Source organism: Mesocricetus auratus, unplaced genomic scaffold, assembly GCF_017639785.1.
Source record: "Mesocricetus auratus isolate SY011 unplaced genomic scaffold, BCM_Maur_2.0 Super-Scaffold_100023, whole genome shotgun sequence".
Lineage (NCBI taxonomy): Eukaryota > Metazoa > Chordata > Mammalia > Rodentia > Cricetidae > Mesocricetus > Mesocricetus auratus.
The window spans coordinates 24491724-24510407 of NW_024429204.1; the positions used below are offsets into that span (position 1 = coordinate 24491724).

General features: G+C 40.2%; 1 long non-coding RNA gene across 2 annotated transcripts; it reads left to right on the forward strand.

The window, feature by feature from the left end:
* Positions 1-4246: 4246 nt before the first annotated feature.
* Positions 4247-16794, forward strand: LOC121133731. 2 transcript variants are annotated; one of them, XR_005870705.1, is made up of 4 exons: positions 4247-4377; positions 11938-12183; positions 15883-16006; positions 16620-16793. It is a non-coding gene; the product is annotated as an uncharacterized LOC121133731 (long non-coding RNA). The 2 variants fall into 2 exon arrangements; XR_005870706.1 differs by lacking the exon at positions 4247-4377 and adding an exon at positions 9083-9121 and having other exon boundaries at positions 16620-16794.
* The last annotated feature ends 1890 nt before the right edge of the window (positions 16795-18684 follow it).

The window sequence follows — 18684 nt, forward strand, 5'->3', positions numbered from 1 at the left end:
CAATATTTATTTATTTATTTTTGGTGTGTGTTCATTGTAGACAGTGTTGCGTTTATAAAGACCTCTCCTTAAATTATGGTATCTTTTTTATTTTTTCATATTTTTTATTTAACTTTTCACACATGTCACTCTCAGTTCCCTCTCCCTCCCCTCCTTCCCCACCCCCCAATCCTCCCGACCCCTCACCCCCCTCTGCTCTTCAGGGAGGGCAAGGGCTTCCATGAGAGATTTTCAGAGTCTGTCACATCATCCCAGGAAGGGCCTAGGTTCTTCCCCATGTGTCCAGGCTGAGAGAAAATCCCTCCACATGCTATGGGTTCCCAGAGTCAATCTGCATGCCAGGAATAAATACTGCTCTACTCTCCAAGGTTCCACAGATTGCCAAGGCCTCCTTTCTGTCACCCAGATTTGGTGAGAGGGATGTCTGGATCAGTCCCGTGCTGGCCCCTCAGTCATCAGTCTGGGGTCCATGTGTTCCCCCTTGTTTAGGTCAGCTGTTTCTGTGGGTTTTACTAGCCTGATCTTGATTCCTTTGGTCATCACTTCTCTTTGCAACTGGGTTCCAGGAGTTCAATTCGGTTCACAGTTGTAGGTGTCTACCTCTGCCTCCTCAACCAGTAGGTGAGAGTTCTAGGATGGCTTATAAGGTAGTCATCATTCTCATTATCATGGGAGGGTATTGAAGGTAGCCTTAATGCCAGTTGGTGTCATTCTTGTAGATCTGTGAAGATCTCACTAGTGCCAGATCTCTCCTCTTACTTATAATGGCTCCCTCTTTTATGGCATCTCCCATGCTTTTCTCCTCTATTCTTATCCTGGCTCAACCTTCCTGCTCTCCCATGTCCTCCTCTCCCCTCCTCTGTTCTTCCTCTCTTTCTCCCATCTCCTTCTGCCCTCCCCTTTCCCTACCCCCAATCCAATTAGGAGATCTCATCCCATATCTTCTTTTCTCCATCTATAGACTCTCTGGGGTGCAGGGAGGATCGAAGGGTGGGATTGTGGGCTGGCAGTGCCCTGCTCTGTGTCTAAAATCCATGTATGAATGAGTACATAACATACTCGTCTTTTTGTGACTGGGTTACCTAACTCAGGATGATTTCTTCCAGTGCCATCCATTTGCCTGCAAATTTCAATATTCCATTTTTTTCTGCTGAGTAGTACTCCATTGTGTAAATGCACCACATTTTCTCTATCCACTCTTCGGTTGAGGGGCATGTAGGTTGCTTCCAGGTTCTGGCTATTACAAATAATGCTGCTATGAACATAGTTGAACAGATGTCCTTATTGTATGAGGATACATCTTCTGGGTATATGCCTAAGAGTAGAATTGCTGGATCTTGTGGTAGACTGATATCCATTTTCCTGAGGAATTTCCATACCAATCTCCAAAGTGGCTGCACAAGGTGGCATTCCCACCAGCAGTGGAGTAGTGTACCCCTTTCTCCACATCTTCTCCAGCATAAACTGTCACTAGTGCTTTTGATTTTAGCCATTCTGACAGGAGTGAGATGGTATCTCAGAGTTGTTTTTATTTGCATTACCCTAATGGCTAAGTATGTTGAGCACATTCTCAGGTGTCTCTTGGCCATTTTGGACCCCTGAATTGAGAATTGTCTATTTAGTTCTGTACCCCACTTTTTAACTGGATCCTTTGGTGTTTTGGAGACTTGCTTCTTGAGTTCTTTGTAAATTTTGGAGATCAGCCCTCTTTCAGATGTGGGGTTTGTGAATATCTTTTCACATTCTGTGGGCTGTCATTTTATCTTGTTGGCTGTGTCCTTTGCGCTGCAGAAGCTCCTCAGTTATTAATTGTTCCATTAATTAATTGTCCATTTCAGTGTCTGTGCTACTGCTGTTATGTTCAGGAAGTGGTCTCCTGTACCAATTCTTTCAAGGGTACTTCCCACTTTCTCCTTTAAGAGATCCAATGTGGCTGGATTGATGTTGGGGTCTTTGATCCATTTGGACATAAGTTTTGTGCATGGTGATAAATATGGATCTATCTGCTGTCTTTTTCATGCCAGCATCCATTTACTTCAGCACCATTTATTGAAGATGCTTACTTTCTTCCATTGTATAGTTTTAGCTTCTTTGTCAAAGATCAGGTGTTCGAAGTTGTGTGGGTTGATATCAGGGTCTTCAATTCAATTCCATTGGTCTACCTGTCTGTTTTTGTGCCTATACCAAGCTGTTTTCAGGACTATAGCTCTATAATAGAACTTGAAGTCAGAGATGGTGATGCCTCCTGAAGTTCCTTTATTGTACAGGGTTGCCTTGGCTATTCTGGGTCTTTTGTTTTTCCATATAAGTTGAGGATTGTCCTTTCGAGGTCGGTGAAAAATTGTGCTGGTATTTTGATAGGGATTGTATTGAATCTGTAGATTGCTTTTGGTAAGATTGCCATTTTTACTATGTTGATCCTACCTATCCAAGAGCATGGGAGATCTTTCCATTTTCTGGTATCTTCTTTAATTTCTTTCTTTAAAGACTCAAAGTTCTTGTTATACAGGTCTTTCACCTGTTTGGTTAGAGTTACCCCAAGATATTTTATGGTGTTAGTGGCTATTGTAAAGGGTGATGTTTCTCTGATTTCTTTCTTATCCCCTTTATTGTCTATATATAGTAGGGCTACTGATTTTTTTGAGTTAATTTTGTATCCTGCCACTTTGCTGAAGGTGTTTATCAGCTGTAGGAGTTTTCTGGTAGAATTCTTTGGATTGCTTACATAGACTATCATATCGTCTGCAAATAGTGAAAGTTTGACTTCTTCCTTTCCAATTTGTAACCCCTCGATCTCCTTTGGTTGTCTTATTGTTCCACCTAGAATCTCAAGTCAATATTGAAGAGATATGGAGAGAGTGGACATCCTTGTCTTTTCCCAACCCTTAACCTTGAGGTAGCATCTGTCTTTGAAATTGAGGTGTGTTTCATGTATGCAGCAGAAGGATGGATTCTGTCTTCGTATCCATTCTGTTAGCCTGTGTCTTTTTATAGGTGAGTTAAGACTGTTGATACTCAGGGATATTAATGACCATTGATTGTTGGTTCTTGTTTGCTTTGGATCTGTCTGTGGTGGTGGTTTTGTGTGTGAGCTTTTCTCCTATTTCTGACTTCTGGTAAAGTTAGATTATCTATTGCCCATGTTATTTTGAGTGTAGTTAACTTCCTTGGTTAGGAGTTTTCCTTCTAGAACTTTCTATAGGGCTGGATTTGTGGATATGTATTACATAAATCTGATTTTGTCGTGGAATATCTTCTTTTCTCCATCTATAGTGATTGAGAGTTTTGCTGGGAATAGTAGTCTGGGCTGGAATCTGTGGTCTCTTAGTGTTTGTAGAACATCTATCCAGGACCTTCTGGATTCCATAGTTTCCATGGAGAAGTCGGGTGTAATTCTGATAGGTTTGCCTTTATAAGTTACTTGGCCTTTTTCCTTTGCTGCTTTTAATATTCATTCTTTATTCTGTATGTTTGGTGTTTTGATTATTATGTGGAGAAGGGGACTTTTTTTTGGTCCAGTCTATTTGGTGTTAGGTAAGCTTCTTGTAGTTTCATAGGCATCTCCTTCTTCAGGTTGGGAAAGTTTTCTTCTATGGTTTTGTTGAATATGTTTTCTGCACCATTGAGCTGGGCTTCTTTGCCTTTTTCTATACCTATTATTCTTAGTTTTGGTCTTTTCATGGTGTCCCACATTTCCTGGATATTTTGTATTAAGGATTTGTTGGACTTAAGACTTTCTTTTGTTGATGAATCTATTTCCTCTCGTTTATCTTCAGTGTATGAGATTCTGTCTTCCATCTCTTGTATTCTGTTAGTTATGCTTGCATCTGTAGTTCCTGATTATTTATTCAGCCTTTCTATTTCCAGAATTACCTCAGTTTGTGTTTTTCTTATTGTCTCCTTTTCGGCTTTCATTTCTTGAATTGTTTCCTTCATCTGTTTGATTGTTTTTTTGTTGTTGTTGTTGGTTTTGGTTTTGGTTTTTTTGTTTGTTTTTTCTTTCTTGCTTTCCTTGTTTTCTTTAAGAGATTTGTTGATTTCTTGCATTTTTTGTTTGTGTTTTCTTCCCTATCCTTAAGGGATTTTCTCATATCCTCTTTGAGGGCCTCTATCACTTTAAGGAGGTTGTTTTGAAAGCCATTCTTTTCTGTTTCATCTGTGTTCGTATGTTCCGGTCTTGCTTGTGTAGAGTTTCTAGACTCTGGTGATGTCATATTGGTTCTTCTGTTATTGGCTGTGTTTTTATATTACCTTCTTCCCATCTTTTTTTCAGTGGGAGCTTGTGTTGCCTCTTCCTCTCCATAAGCACTGGGCAAGGACCAGAAGGGACTGAAGACTTAAGCACAGGGAAAGGACCGGAAGGCACTGAAGACTGAGGTGTGGGCAGACTCAGGGTGATCCTTCCAGGTGGGGCAGGTCCTCTCTAGGTGCAGAAAACACCCAGAGAGACAGAGCCAGGAGATGTATGGAGTTGGGGATCAGATCAAGGCCCCACTCACCTTCAAATTATGATATCTTTTAACCATATTCACATGGTTCCATTTTCTTCCCTTAGTGTCCAGTCATCCTTAGACCTCTTGTTAATCTTCTTTCTTCTCCCAGGCTCTTCTGATTTATTCTCATTCACACATCTATACCCATGTCTATACCATCTGTATCTACATATGCTATTACTTAGCTATAGAAAATTCCATGACCCATAGATAAAGGAAACATGAATTATTTATCTTCCTGTGTCTGGTTTATATCACTTAATGAGATATCTTCAGTGGAATCAAGTTTCCAGAAAATGGCATAATTTTATTTTTCACTGTGGAAAAACAAAGCTTCATTGTGCATATAGACTACGTTTTCTGTATATATTCATCTGTTGATAGATAGATACCCATGATGGCTACATAACTTGATTACCCTGAATAATGCAGCAGTGAACATAGATATGCATGTATCTCTGTGGTGTGTTCAATTCCAGTGTTTTAGAAATACACCAAGAAGTTGTGAGACCTGGTCTATACCATAATTCCACTTTTAGTTTGTGAACAATCTCCACGCTGACTTCTATGGTGGTTACACCACTTTGTATTTCTACCAGAAGTATAAGAGCTCCCTTCTCTCCACATCCTTGTCAGAATTTTTTCCTGTGAAATGGTTTTAAACTAGATTAATTTATTTTGTATCAGGTGTATGTGTCTCTTGCCTGCATGTATGTATATACATCTCTTGTATGAAGTGCCCACGGAGGTCAGAAGCCAGCCTCAGATTCCCTGGAAATGGAGTTATGGTGGTTGTGAGCTACCCTGTAGGTGCTGAGAAGTGAACTCATGTCCTATGCAAGAGTGCAGGAGCAGCCCATCCTCTTAACTGAGAAATCTATCTAGCCCCCATAGTTATTCTCTTAATGAGGGCTGTTTGATGATGGAGTGAGATGAAGTCTCACTGTAGTTGAATTTGGGATTCCCTGATGGCTAAGAATGTTGAGTATTTTTTCATATACTTATTCACCATGTTTATCTCACCATTTGAGAGCTGTGCATTCCTTACACTTACAGATTGGATGTTTAGTTTTTGAGTTCTTTATGTATTTGAGATGTTAACCCTCTGTCAGATGTGTACAGGAAGAGATTGTCTCCTGCTGTGTGAAATCTCACTTTATTCAATTGCTGTCTTTGTTTTTTAATTCCATTCAATCCAGTTTGTCAACTTGATGTCATTTGCTGAACTTCTGAGACTCCTTCCCACTGGGAGGAGTGGTTTGCTGATTGATACTGGTCCATCAGTCAAGGACTTTGGACCCTGCATCCTGTTCTGTTCTACTCTGATGCTTCTTATTTTACTTTGCTACTGATACAAGTGTTTTTCTAACCTTACCCATCTATCAGAATAGCTGCACTCCAAGTATCTCTGGTTTATTCCTTGATATCTAAAAAGACCGCACCCTGATGTCAGTCATTATCTTCTGGAGTCATGAGCATATTTAAGTGGTTAAATGATACTCTCATAGACCATTGTTAACTTTGTGGTTCTCCTTGTAACTATAACTCCCTGCATCTAATTTTTATTTTCAGTCTCAATGATGAAGTACACAAATTCTGACTCTTCTTTGTCATTGGTTAGAGCTTGTAATATTGTCCCACTGCTAGCTTTGAGATTCCCTAGCTTTCATTATTTGTAGATTAAAGTAATTTAGAAACTTGAGGAAGAAAGCATTTCATATAATTTTCATCACTGTTTTTAGATGCAGAGACTAAGGCTTGCTGTAAAAGACTATGAACAGGGTTAGGAAGGCCAGAGTTATTTTTAGTAAAAGTAGCTAGAGAGACAGAAAAGATATAAGAACAGACTTATATGGTGTGTGTGTGTGTGTGTGTGTGTGTGTGTGTGCTCGCGCACGCGCATGCTCACCTAGAATGTTATGGTCTCCCAGCATAATGTGGGATTTGATCTGATGAGACAGAAGGCAGCAAATGTTTGCTTTTCCCTGTTGAGAACAGAATGCGGGGGGGGGGGGAGCAGGGCATGGGCTGGAATGGACAAGCACAAGAGCAGTCTCAGAAAAGTATATAGACAAGAGATAGCAGTTCAGGTTAGACAATAGCATGAACAGCTCAGGGCTTGGAAGGTCAGTTTCTACTTACATTATCAGGGCTGAGAGATAGTATTTCCTAAAGGATTCCACGTGGAATATAAGGAGGGAACAAAAACGTGAGAATGTGTGGGAGGTCTACAAGGAAGCAAGGAAGGGAAGAAATGATACAACTGCATCATAATTTTAAAAGATACTATAAAATAGTTGAGTCCATGTGCTTAAAAACTAAGTGATGGGAGACCTGGCTGGAAGACATTAGAAGGCTTAAGAAGAAACTGATTGGGAAGTGGAAGGGAGGTAGGAAGGTGCTAAAATCAACAACTCAAAAGTGGACCAGTGTGCAGTATTTCTCAAATTTTGAGTAAAAATGTCAATCAAGCCAACTGTTGAATAGGCAAGTGCAGAGGGAAAGAGAAACCAGAGATAGCCATTAGAAGATTTTTAAGTGTTTGATGGTGCTAAATGCCGTGAGTTTAGATGGGGTCTCTCTGGGGTTGGAGAAGACTAGAAAGAAAAGCAAAGTCTCCTCTTTGGGGGAAATGTAGGAGCCAGGCAAGGAGGCAAAAATTATAGATCTCAGAGCCTGCGAGAAAGCTCAGTAATTAAAGCACTTGCTGCCAAATACATTGGCATTCAATTCTATGAACTCACATAATGGAAGAAGAGAAATGGATACAAGTCTTCTCTGTTCTCCACACATGTACATTCATATGCACACATGCAAGCAAATGTTTATAGTATTTTTGAGATTTTATTTATTTTTGAAACTTATGTGTATGGGTGTTTTACCTGCAAGTATGTCTGTGTACCATGCACACACAATGCCTGAGGAGGCCAGAAAAGCATATTGCATCCCCTAGGACTGGAGTCACAAACAGTTGTTAAGCACTATGTGGTTGCTAGGAATTTAACCTCCTCTAGAAGAACAGACCATGTTCTTAACCACTGAGCTATCTCAGTGTGTGATGGCTGCAAAATATCCCACTATATAGAGGAAGTATAATTGATGGAGCCACTCTGGTGAGAAGGCATTAGTGTCTTTGTGTAGCTACTAACAACTCTTGACTTCCAACAATGCTCCTTTGTATTTCCCTGCTTTGTGTATAGACATTGGATATATGTTAGGACCTGGTAGGTTGATGCCCTAGTCGAAGTACTGGGAACTCCTCATTAGGTATCTGACTAACCCTGTATTTCTTATAATTTATTATAATTAGACTTGAAGCAGCCTAAAGTTAACCTTTACATCATCTCCTACAAGAGAGAAACCCTTTCAATGCAATCCAATAAAGTGTATTAATTGTTTAAATTAGTTATAAGTTAGCTGTAATTGGTTAATCTATTCTGGGTAATGAATAGTGTAAGTAGTATTGGCAGTCAACATATTTAATCTGCTTAGGGAAACAAATTGGTCACAAAAGCTTGTAAGCATTTATTGGTCTGACTACAGTAACATAAACTCTAGAAATACATGGTTTTAACTTAGTCATCCATACACTCTTTAGAAACTACAACCAAAACTGCAGGCTTTAGGGTCATCCAGGGCCAAGTTTGAATCTCATTGGTGGTTTTCTGCTCATGAGTGGTGTGGCCTTGGGAAAAATGCCCTCCCATCTCTCTAATAAGAAGAGAACACTGTTGCTTACCTAAAAGGCGGAGAAATTTACAGGGCACATGGCACAGCATAAATGTGCACTCAAGGTGACTTTCTTGAGTTTAATTTTCAATGCACAACTTTGAAGTTAATAGCATTAAAACGAAAAGCCCCAATTTCCCCATCTTTCTTTATGAGTCTGAATGAAAGAAGGACCACTTCAAAATATATTATTTATGGTGATTTCTTTCTTAGATTAGTGCCCCTGCAATCCAGAAAATTAAAAGTCGTAACCGTATGAACAAAGAATCAAGCAATGTTCAGCTTAGAAAGAATGACATAGTTTCAATTTCTCACTATTCTTATCCTTAAATGCTTCATTTTTCTTTCTTTGGTTAAATGATACTAACTATTCTGCCTTACATACATTTCCACATGAGCTTGACAATAATTACTTGATAAACTCTGGTCAATATGCATTATGACCAAGGTCTGTCTGGCCTTCTTAGCTTAAAAATGTTATTTTTTTTGACATTTTTGACACAGAAAAATTTTGCCTTGCAAAAAACAATCCATGATACACTCTTAGTAAACATGATTATACATAAATCCAGATTTCAGTAAGGTAACTCAAAGGGCACTGATGGCACTCAGATGATAGATTCTCTGCATTGACAACATGACTGTTTTTAAAATCCCCTAGATGCTCTCAGTGTATCTGAGTTATAGTTAGGGTACCTATTGCTGTGAAGAGACTCCATGTCCAAGGCAACTCTTGTATAGGATGTTGGGGAAGTCCTGTGCATTTGTCAATAAAGACTGTCTGGCCAATAGGAATCTAGATAGGTGGGGCTAGGAGTCCAGGAGGATTCTGGGAAGGAGAAACACAAGAGAGTCAACATGTAACGCGATGCGGGTAGGAAGGCCAGAACTATTCTCCAGTATGAAACATACTTAGATTAACAATTATGGGGTAATTACTTAAGTCAGAGCTAGCCAGTAAGAGACAAGCAAGGCCAACAGCTTCATAATTAATACAGCGTCTTGTGTGATTATTTGGGGACTACAAAGCGGCAGAACCCAGGCGGCTGGCAGGGGATGTACCAAAGCGGCTAGCAAAGAAAAAGCTTCTCTTTACAGAATGGTTGTCAGGAGTGGGACTGAATTTCCACGCAAAACAACAAAAGCTTTAAAGGAATTTTAGAAACAGAAGAACAGAGAGAAGCACAGATTTTGGTAGCAGCATTTTCTCAGGTGGGCTCTGTTTTGCTATCGACAAGCGGAGATTCACGTGGCTGGCTTACCGGAGTCTTCCTGACTCGGCATAAAAAGAAAAAAAAAAAAGCAAGGTTGTTTTAAGAGACTCTGCTAATGATTAAAAGGTGTGTACGTAAAGCTGGAAGTGGCAGCTTTTGCTGGATGTCAGCATGGACTGAGGCAGTAAGCTGGAATCACGCTTACGTCCGCCATCTTGAAAACCGGCAGTTTAAAATAGCCGCGGTTTTACAGATAAGACACGTGGCCAGAAAAACATAAAGATTTACAGTAAAGTCAGACTTGGATGAAGAAAATATCTAAAGGTTTACAGTGTGTTTAAAAATATACATGAGATTGAGAGAGAAAATGAAACGACAAAGTGGTAAATAAATAGAAAAGCCAGCATTGTGGTGGCACACGCCGGTAAGATTTACCTCAGAGGCAGAGGCAGGTGGATTTCCAAAGAGAAACCCTGTCTCAGAGAAAAATAAATAAAAGTAAAATAAATAAAGTAATAATACATAAATAAATAAGCCACGTAAAGATGGAAAATACACAGAGAGTCTGGATACTGTATGCTATTGTGTTTTTCAGTTTTTTGCTTGCTCAGGAAGGAACTGCTACTAAAGTACACTTGATTATAAATGCTGCTGAATTAATTCAACTTATATCTTTTGAAAATACCTTGACTTCAAATTTTAAGCATAAGGATATGTTACTCGGAAAAGGAGTTTTTATTTATGTTTCTACAGAAAATGAAAAGCTAAAGATTCCTTCCAGGCTTCTGTGGTTTCACGAACCAAGACCCCCGGAAGCAGTGGACCAGGTGTTCCAAAAACTGAAACAGCTAAGATGATGGAGCTTTACAGACCACGAAAATAAGGACTGATACAGGTTTCTGAGTTTTGTCATGATCCCCATGGTATGAACAGTGCCCCCTTCCAGCAGGAAGCAGTTTGGAATGAGCGACGTCCTAATTCCCATCTTGTTTATAAATCTTTGGTTTCACTTAAATGGGATTGTTTATAATTGGTTAATGATCACAATCAATCTCTTTTTAATGGTAAAAAGGGAAATTAGGGTATGGGTATTGTTTTTCATTTATTGATACAAATTCAAGGTCAATTTTGTGATGTGTATATTTCTCCTCTTGATTAAGTATTGTGCTTATACTGATCTTTTAAAACATAATGCATAATTGAATACAGACTATAGATAGTTACTTATAATAGTCAGAATTTATACTTAGGTAAGTTAGATTTTCTAGATATACAGAAATATATTTGAGATAGATAAACAGTCTTCAAACCTCTCAAAGACCTTCAGAAAATGGCATTTAAAATGGTTTAGGGTTTTTCTTGACAATGAGAAATGTCTGCTCCGGGCAGCACCAATTATGTATGAGAGGAAGATGGGCATCGAAGAAACTTATTATGGAGTTTGCTTTCAACATGGCAAGTTTAGCTATTTGGGCAAAAAACTGCTCTTGCCTAGACTGACTGTTGCTGTATAAACTGGACATGCAGGACCCACAGGAAAGTGACTACTGAACTCAGTCTTACAGGGTTCCTGCTTCATGGAAGAGTCTACGGGACATTCTGCAGGACACAGAAAAATGACTGACAGACTGCCAATGCAGATGGACAGTTTGAAATTTCCTGCTTTGCTGAGAAGTGTTCCAGACACATTGTGGCCTATGGGCTGAAGATGGATGCCCCAACGTTACAGAGGAACTTCGGGTGACTGTCCAGACAGATACCTCTGTCAATCTTAGTGTTTATATATTATCCTTCTGTGGTCTTTGATGGAGTTGAAGACAGTTATAGTTTTCCTTAGTTATGATAAGAGATAAACTACATATAGAACTTTGGACTCACAAGGATGAGATGGATGATATTTTCTTTAAATCTTGCTAAAATATTGTAACTATGTTCTTACTTGATAACTGTTCTGTTATATACAATTTGACTGTTAAAGTTAAGACCTTTCTTTTTGTTTAAACAGAAAAGAAGAGTTGTTGGGGAAGTCCTGTGCATTTGTCAATAAAGATTGTCTGGCCAATAGGAATCTAGATAGGTGGGGCTAGGAGTCCAGGAGGATTCTGGGAAGGAGAAACACAAGAGAGTCAACATGTAACGCGATGCGGGTAGGAAGGCCAGAACTATTCTCCAGTAAGAAACATACTTAGATTAACAATTATGGGGTAATTACTTAAGTCAGAGCTAGCCAGTAAGAGACAAGCAAGGCCAACAGCTTCATAATTAATACAGCGTCTTGTGTGATTATTTGGGGACTACAAAGCGGCAGAACCCAGGCAGCTGGCAGGGGATATACCAAAGCGGCTAGCAAAGAAAAAGCTTCTCTTTACAATAGGAAAACTTTCTGTTGGTGGCTTACAGTTCAGAGATTTACTCCGTTGTCATCACAGTGGGTGGCACAGTGGCTTGAAGGGATGTATGTGCTGGGTAAGCAATTGACCATTCTACATCTTGATTTACAGGCAGCAGAAGTGGCTCGGTCACCTTGAGCCTAGTTTGAGCACAGGAGACCTCAAAGCCCACTCCCACAGTGACAGGCTTCTTCCACCAAGGCTGCACCTCCTTCAACAGTGACACACAACAAGGCTGCACCTATTTCAATGAAGGCACACTCCCTGATGGTGGGGACCATTCGCTTTTCAAGCCACCACCATCTGTGAGGACATTTCCAGAGAGCTTCAACTAAGGGGCAAAGACCCACTGTGAATGTGAGTGACACTATTTTATGGGCTGGCATCTAACACTGCATAAATGGAGCAAAAGGGGAAAAAAAGAAAAAACCAATTGGGTACCAGTGTTCCCCTTCCTCTGCTTTATGGACATTCTCCTGCTGGCATGCTCGTGGTTACTTCTGCTGCCATTTTTCCCCTACTCTGCACCACATCCTCCTTTTTTTCCCCCCTGAGACAGGGTTTCTCTGTATTGTTTTGGAGGCTGTCCTGGCACTCACTCTGTAGACCAGGCTGGCAAAGAGTGAGCTTTCAAAGAGTAGTTAGCAGTGTTATCAGAGGTCAGAAGAGGAAGAAATCTGAAAGGCGACTTGTAGGTGGTTAGGAGATGCAAAGTCTAGGGGGAAAATTCTAGGTGGTTTTGGACAGAGAACTAACCATGACGATGGGAGGAGAGTAGAAAAGCTGTGCATGCATGCCAATGTGTGCTCATGTGTGTATGTTTGTGATGTATTTGTGTGTACGTGCAGTGTATATTTGTGCACATATCTGTTGTGTGTTTGTGTGCAGCATGTGTATTCCTGTGTGCTGGTGAGTGTATGCATGGGTGTATGTGTGTATGTAAACACATATATGCATTTGTGTACATGTGTTTGCGTGTGTGTGGTGCTTGTGCACACATGACATGTACACATGTATGAGGTGCATGTGTATGCATGTGTGTGTATGCATTCATGGGTGCATGTGTATATGCTGTGTGTTGCTACATGTGTGCATACGTGTATATGGCATGTGTGTCTCTGTGTTAATGTTTTTGTGTGGGGGTGCAAATGTGTGTGTTGCATGTGTGTGTGTGTGTGCGCGTGTTTGAGCACATGTATGTGTTGCATGCACACCAGTGTGTGGGTATGCATACAAATGACAGGATGATGGTTAGTGTCTTCCTTTACTATTCTTTGCCTTATTAGTGTGATACACTATCTTAGTGAGGGTTTCTATGGCTTTGAAGAGACAGTATGACTACAGCAACTCTTATTAGGAAAACATTTATTTGAGGGAGTTCACTTACACTTTCAGAGGTTCAGCCATTATCATCAGGATGGCATGCAGTCAGACATGCTGAAGGAGTAGCGAAGAGTCCTGCATCTAGTAGGCAGCAGGAAGTCGACTGTGTCACTGAGTGAAGTTTAAGCAAAAGACTGCAAAGTCCACTTTCACAGTGACACAGTTCCTCCGATAAGGCCACACGAGCCCAGCAAGGCCACACTTTCTAGCACTCCCTCTGGGGGCCATTTTCTTTCAAACAACTGTAGTCAGTATCTGTTACTGACCCAAGAGCTGTCCATTTTGGTTGGCCTAACTAGCTAACAGTTTTGATGTCAAAAGGACTCTTAGTTATGCAAGATTTTTCTATGCTTGTGGAGTACCAAAACTGAGGTCCCCATGGTCACAGTGCAAGTGCTCTCACCCACTGGATCATGTTTCAAGACCCTCAAAGTAAAAGACATGTAGCTAGAAGTCAGCATCGCAGGGATATCTAAGGTTGGCATGGTGATATCTACAGCACAAGTGCCGTGCTTACCAACAAAGACTTTTTGGGAGAAAAATCAGACTCTTGGGAAAATCAGAACCCAGAGTACAATGTGGAGCAGTATGAACAGGTGCTTGATAAATCCCAAATATGAAGAAGTCACAACCAGAACAGCAGCATTTTCTTGATCACCTGCTTCCTTATAGGAAGTGAGCCATGAGCCATGATGCTTTTCCAGAGACCAAGAAACCAAGTTGCAAGACCTCAGCAATTGTTCTATGACTGAAGTTTGGTGTGTGGTGTCACTGGACTCTCAACCCTGTCCATGTGACATTTCTGTGCACCTTTTAATCATTCCACCAGTGTACACAATATACACGAATGCTCAATAAGGGAATTAAGCTGGACCCTGGAGTGAGGAATGGTTTGCTAACAAAAAAGGAACAAGGAAGATGGAGGCTGCAAGAAAGATCATGAATGATGTCATGAATCTGCAATTTCATCTATGAGAGCAATGAAGAAATCATAATAGGGCAGGGTTAATATTTATATTATGCTTTCTCCTGGAGAAAATAATAAATTTTCTGGTTTTTCAATAATGGAATATCCTGGCTTATAAACTTATCTGCAAAACAAATGTATTACTGTGTGAGCATGCAGAAAACAAAGTAAGTGATACATTGAATTTAATTTTAAACATTTATTTTTAGTTTATGTGTTTGCTTTCATGAACACAGGCATGCCATGTGTGTGCTTGGGACCCATGAAGACCAGAAGAATGGGTTGGATCCTCTGGAACTGAAATCACACCTGGTTGCGGGGTGCTGGGAACTGCACCCAGGTCTTCTGCAAGAGCAGCAAGCACGCTTAACTGCTGAGACATCCCTCCAGTCCCGTGTTTAGTGCTTTGCTAAAATTACTGTTTGCAGCAAGTATTAGAAGTGCTGCACTTGCCCAAGAATGCATTGCATTTACATTCTCTGCTGCCTTCTCATATGCTTCTCTTCTGTGTCACTAATATCCTCTGCTCAATTCACCAGAATTTCTTCCATGAAGTCCTCTGAGCTTCTGCTAATTGATTCTCTCTGTCCCATGATCCCCTGCCTCTTCCTGCCCTCTCCAACTCCCTGTGCCCACCCTTGACACCTGTAACTTCTAAGAAGGCAGAGTTACAGAATGCTGGTTCACCAGCCTGTGCCACCATCCAACACACAGCTACCCCAACCTTGACTTAGCTTCAGGTCCTTTCAAGACAAGAGGCTCTGTTTGTTCAAGACTGATTGTAGCTTTTGCAAACCAAGGTTGTTTGATATTGCTGGATCTACTTCAAAGGGAGTGAATACATGGAGAGAACGCTATGGGGAGAAAAGCTTTTCCTACTAAAGGAAGCTCTGGACACCAAAGATCAAGGATGCCTTGTAGTAAAATCTGAAATCGCTGGCAATAGAGTGTACATAAAAAATCTGTTTGGGAAAGAAATGATCCTAGAAAGAAGCAAGTGTAAAGGAAGAAAGTCTGCAGAAGTGTTCTCTGGGAGACCCCAATTGACTAGGAGTTCCAAATGTAAATCAGCAACTATTCCTGCACAGACTTTCTCATCAGACTTCAAGGGGCTAGAAAGTGCAGATTTATCTTGAAAACAGACACATTTGTTCAGTCATTTGTTTTCTGTGCAAAAAATGACCTCTGCAGTACTGGTTTTTTTTTTTTTCGAGACAGGGTTTCTCTGTGTTGCTTTGGAGGCTGTCCCGGAACTTTCTCTGTAGACCAGGCTGGCCTTGAACACACAGAGACCCACCTGCCTCTGCCTCCTGAGTGCTGGGATTAAAGGTGTGCACCACCAACGCGCCCAGCTGCTTGTTTTTTTTAGCTGTTTCTACTGCAGGGGTAGTCTTGCTGGTTTGATGGGGGAACATGTTGGGTTAGGCCTGGGCTGGTACTCCCTGAAGTATGTATGTTTGTGCTCCATAGTTTAAGAGTCCACAGTGGACCCTTGAGATCCATGTCAAATCCCAGCAAGTATCATCATGGCTTATTTTTGTCACTTCTTTCTTTTCCCAGGGTAGCCACAACAGTACTTGGTTACATGCCACAAGACACTGTCACCTGCTCCCATATTCCAAATTTACATAATATAGTTAGCACGTATTTGTTTGCTTCTATTTTCTGAGCATTTAATTAGGTAGACTTTCCACTTCATATTTCAGGGGTGCAATTGACTTTCAAACTCAGACATCATTTCTGAACGCCTGACCCTACAATGAACAGCCTTTCTCCAACACAGCCAAGGTGTACTCGGAGCCTCTCTGGCTCTTTATCTTCTTAATATAAGTAAGTGTTGTCTCAATCTGTCATCCATCATCCATATTGATTCTTTAAGATTCTCATATTAAAATATTTTATGAAGCATTAATGTTAATTTTAGTTCATCTATAAACTACGCCTCAGTTACCTACCAGAGCCAGACTACGTGTTGAGTTCACTATAGGTTCTTCCTCAGGCTACTCAATGTCTCCATATCTTTGTTTCCTTACCTGTAAAACATGGATACACTGTAGCATTTCAGTGAAGAATAGAAGTGGAGAGGTATTGTACTGTTCTTATTTCTGTTGCTGCGATAAAATATTCTGACAAAAAAAAACACCTCAGGGAAGAAAATATTCTTAGTTTATAACTGCAGGTTGTAGTCTGTGACTATGGAAAAGTGAGAGATGTAGGAGCTTGAATCACTAACCACATCACCTTACCAGTTAGAAGGAGAGAGAAATAAATACATATGTGCTTAGTACAGGCTATTTTTCTTTACTCTGATAAATCCAGGCCCCTGAATGAGAGGATGGGGCTGCATCCTCCCACATGAGTTAAACAATCAAGACAATCCCCCACAGACATGCCCATGGACCAACCTGATCTAGACAATCCCTCATTCACTTTCCCTTTCCAGGTGACCTGGGTTGTGTCAAAATGACAGTTAAATTAATCATCACAAGTACGTAGAAGAGAGCAATGAATAGAGAAATCACCATCATCTTCATCATCATCTTGCATCTGCTACCTTGAGGATAGCAACAATATAAACATTAAACTTCTTTTTCACAGTGGAATTTTCTGATATATTCATTTGGCTTATGTAAATTCAACTGCATAGTCTCATAAAATTAGGATACTTTAGAGTGATATTTTACATAAACATTGACTACTGTGTATATATCTTGAGGCAGGCTGTATATGCAAAGTGTATGAATTGGTATTCCTTGGCAATATTAGAGATTAGTCAAGGTGATTTTTAGCTATCTGAATTTTGTGTTCTAAGGGATTTAACCCCACATGGTTGAGCTCTGGGAAGATACGGATTCTTTTCTTAGATGATGATTTAATCATGATGTTTCATTGTAAAAAAAGAAGAAACCAAATATAGCGGAGGCTAACCTTCTTAATTCAAGGTATCTAGCTATAAAAACTGAGGTTGGGGTTATTTTGTTTGTTATGCAGTGGTAGGGAAATACACAGAGTCTTGTGTATGCTAGCTGGTCAAGTGGATCATTGAGCATAGACACCTACCTCCAGAATAATTAAGATTTCCAAACCACAACTGTCTTATTTCCTATGATCATTTAATCTCATCTGATTTAGGCTTTATAGTAATGATCATTTCCCATGTAAGAATTAATCAGTGTTCAACAACAGTGACAGATAAATGACTATCCTTGAACAAATGGCCTTGTGTTTTGGCTCCATGATGACTTTCTCTGGTCTCTAGAACCTGTGGCATCTCCGGTAGTTTGGGGTCAAGTCTTTAGTCTATTCTTTTAAATGCTTTCAGGAATGTCAAGCTATGGCCAAGTATTAGTCTCTGAGGCTTACCTATGGAAGACTCTCATTTTGTTAGCATGGCAACATTTAGTGATGCTCTTATTGCTTGCAAAAAGACAACTCCTGACAGTAGCTGATGACTTTGTTCTAGGGGAGAAAACACAATAGATCCTGACCAGAAACAGTTTCACCTCATATCTCTGCTCTTAGTTTTATTTGACTTGGCAGAGTGACTAATTGGAAGAGGGTTACCTCATGTCCCCAAACACATCCTTAACCAAATAGAATAGCACCGAGCTCATCACTGAATTCATCAGATTTGTGCTTCAAGTAAAACAAAACATTAATTGGACACAACCCTTGAAACTGTCAGCTTACCATTTTGTATGTTATATAATAAATACTGACAGTTCACCAACTGTACTTCTGTAATGTTTGCTAATGAGCAGCCAAAGTTCTTTATGCCTATTTAACTTGGTTAGAAAAGAAATGTGACTAAAAGTGCATGGCAGGCCAGTCATCAGAAGCTCAGAGAGAGAATAATAAGGAAATAGCTCAAATTCTAATTCCTTTCCCTATTTACTATGAAACCTTGAACTCATAATTAAATAGCTCAGAGTGTTTCTATCTCCAGTGTAGACAATGCTATTCTTTCTCTCAGAGCATTTTATTGTATTTAGGAATGGCCCCCAGAATGCTCTGTAAACTGTAAGGCATCCCTGGTTTATTTGAGCTAACATGTGCTGCCACATGGTACAGTATACACTTTAGAAATATAGAAATCCATCCTTTGTTAGCTGTAGGATGCTATTAATACATCAACTGACTTTGGGTAAATGGGAGTTAATGGCTGTGTTTTCTGTCCTTTAAACCATAGAGATTAAATCTCATGGAGTAGGCCAGGCACCTCACTTAGTGTCAGGGGATTTCATGATTACATTTTGAAAGCAAATCTTGTGACCTCAGGTTTGCAATGAAGGGATCAGTGATTAGTGTGAATTATCAACTTGACAGATATCTAAAATCTGTTGGGGAGGAATCTCTGAGAGCTGTGAGGGGTTATGAGGATTACAGTAATTGAGGCTGGAATATGCACACCCACTGAGGGTAGCACCATTCCCTAGACAGTGGATTCTGTGCTGTGTAAGAAAGGAGAACGTGAGCTGAGTCAGCTCTTCAGACTGGATACAATGTGA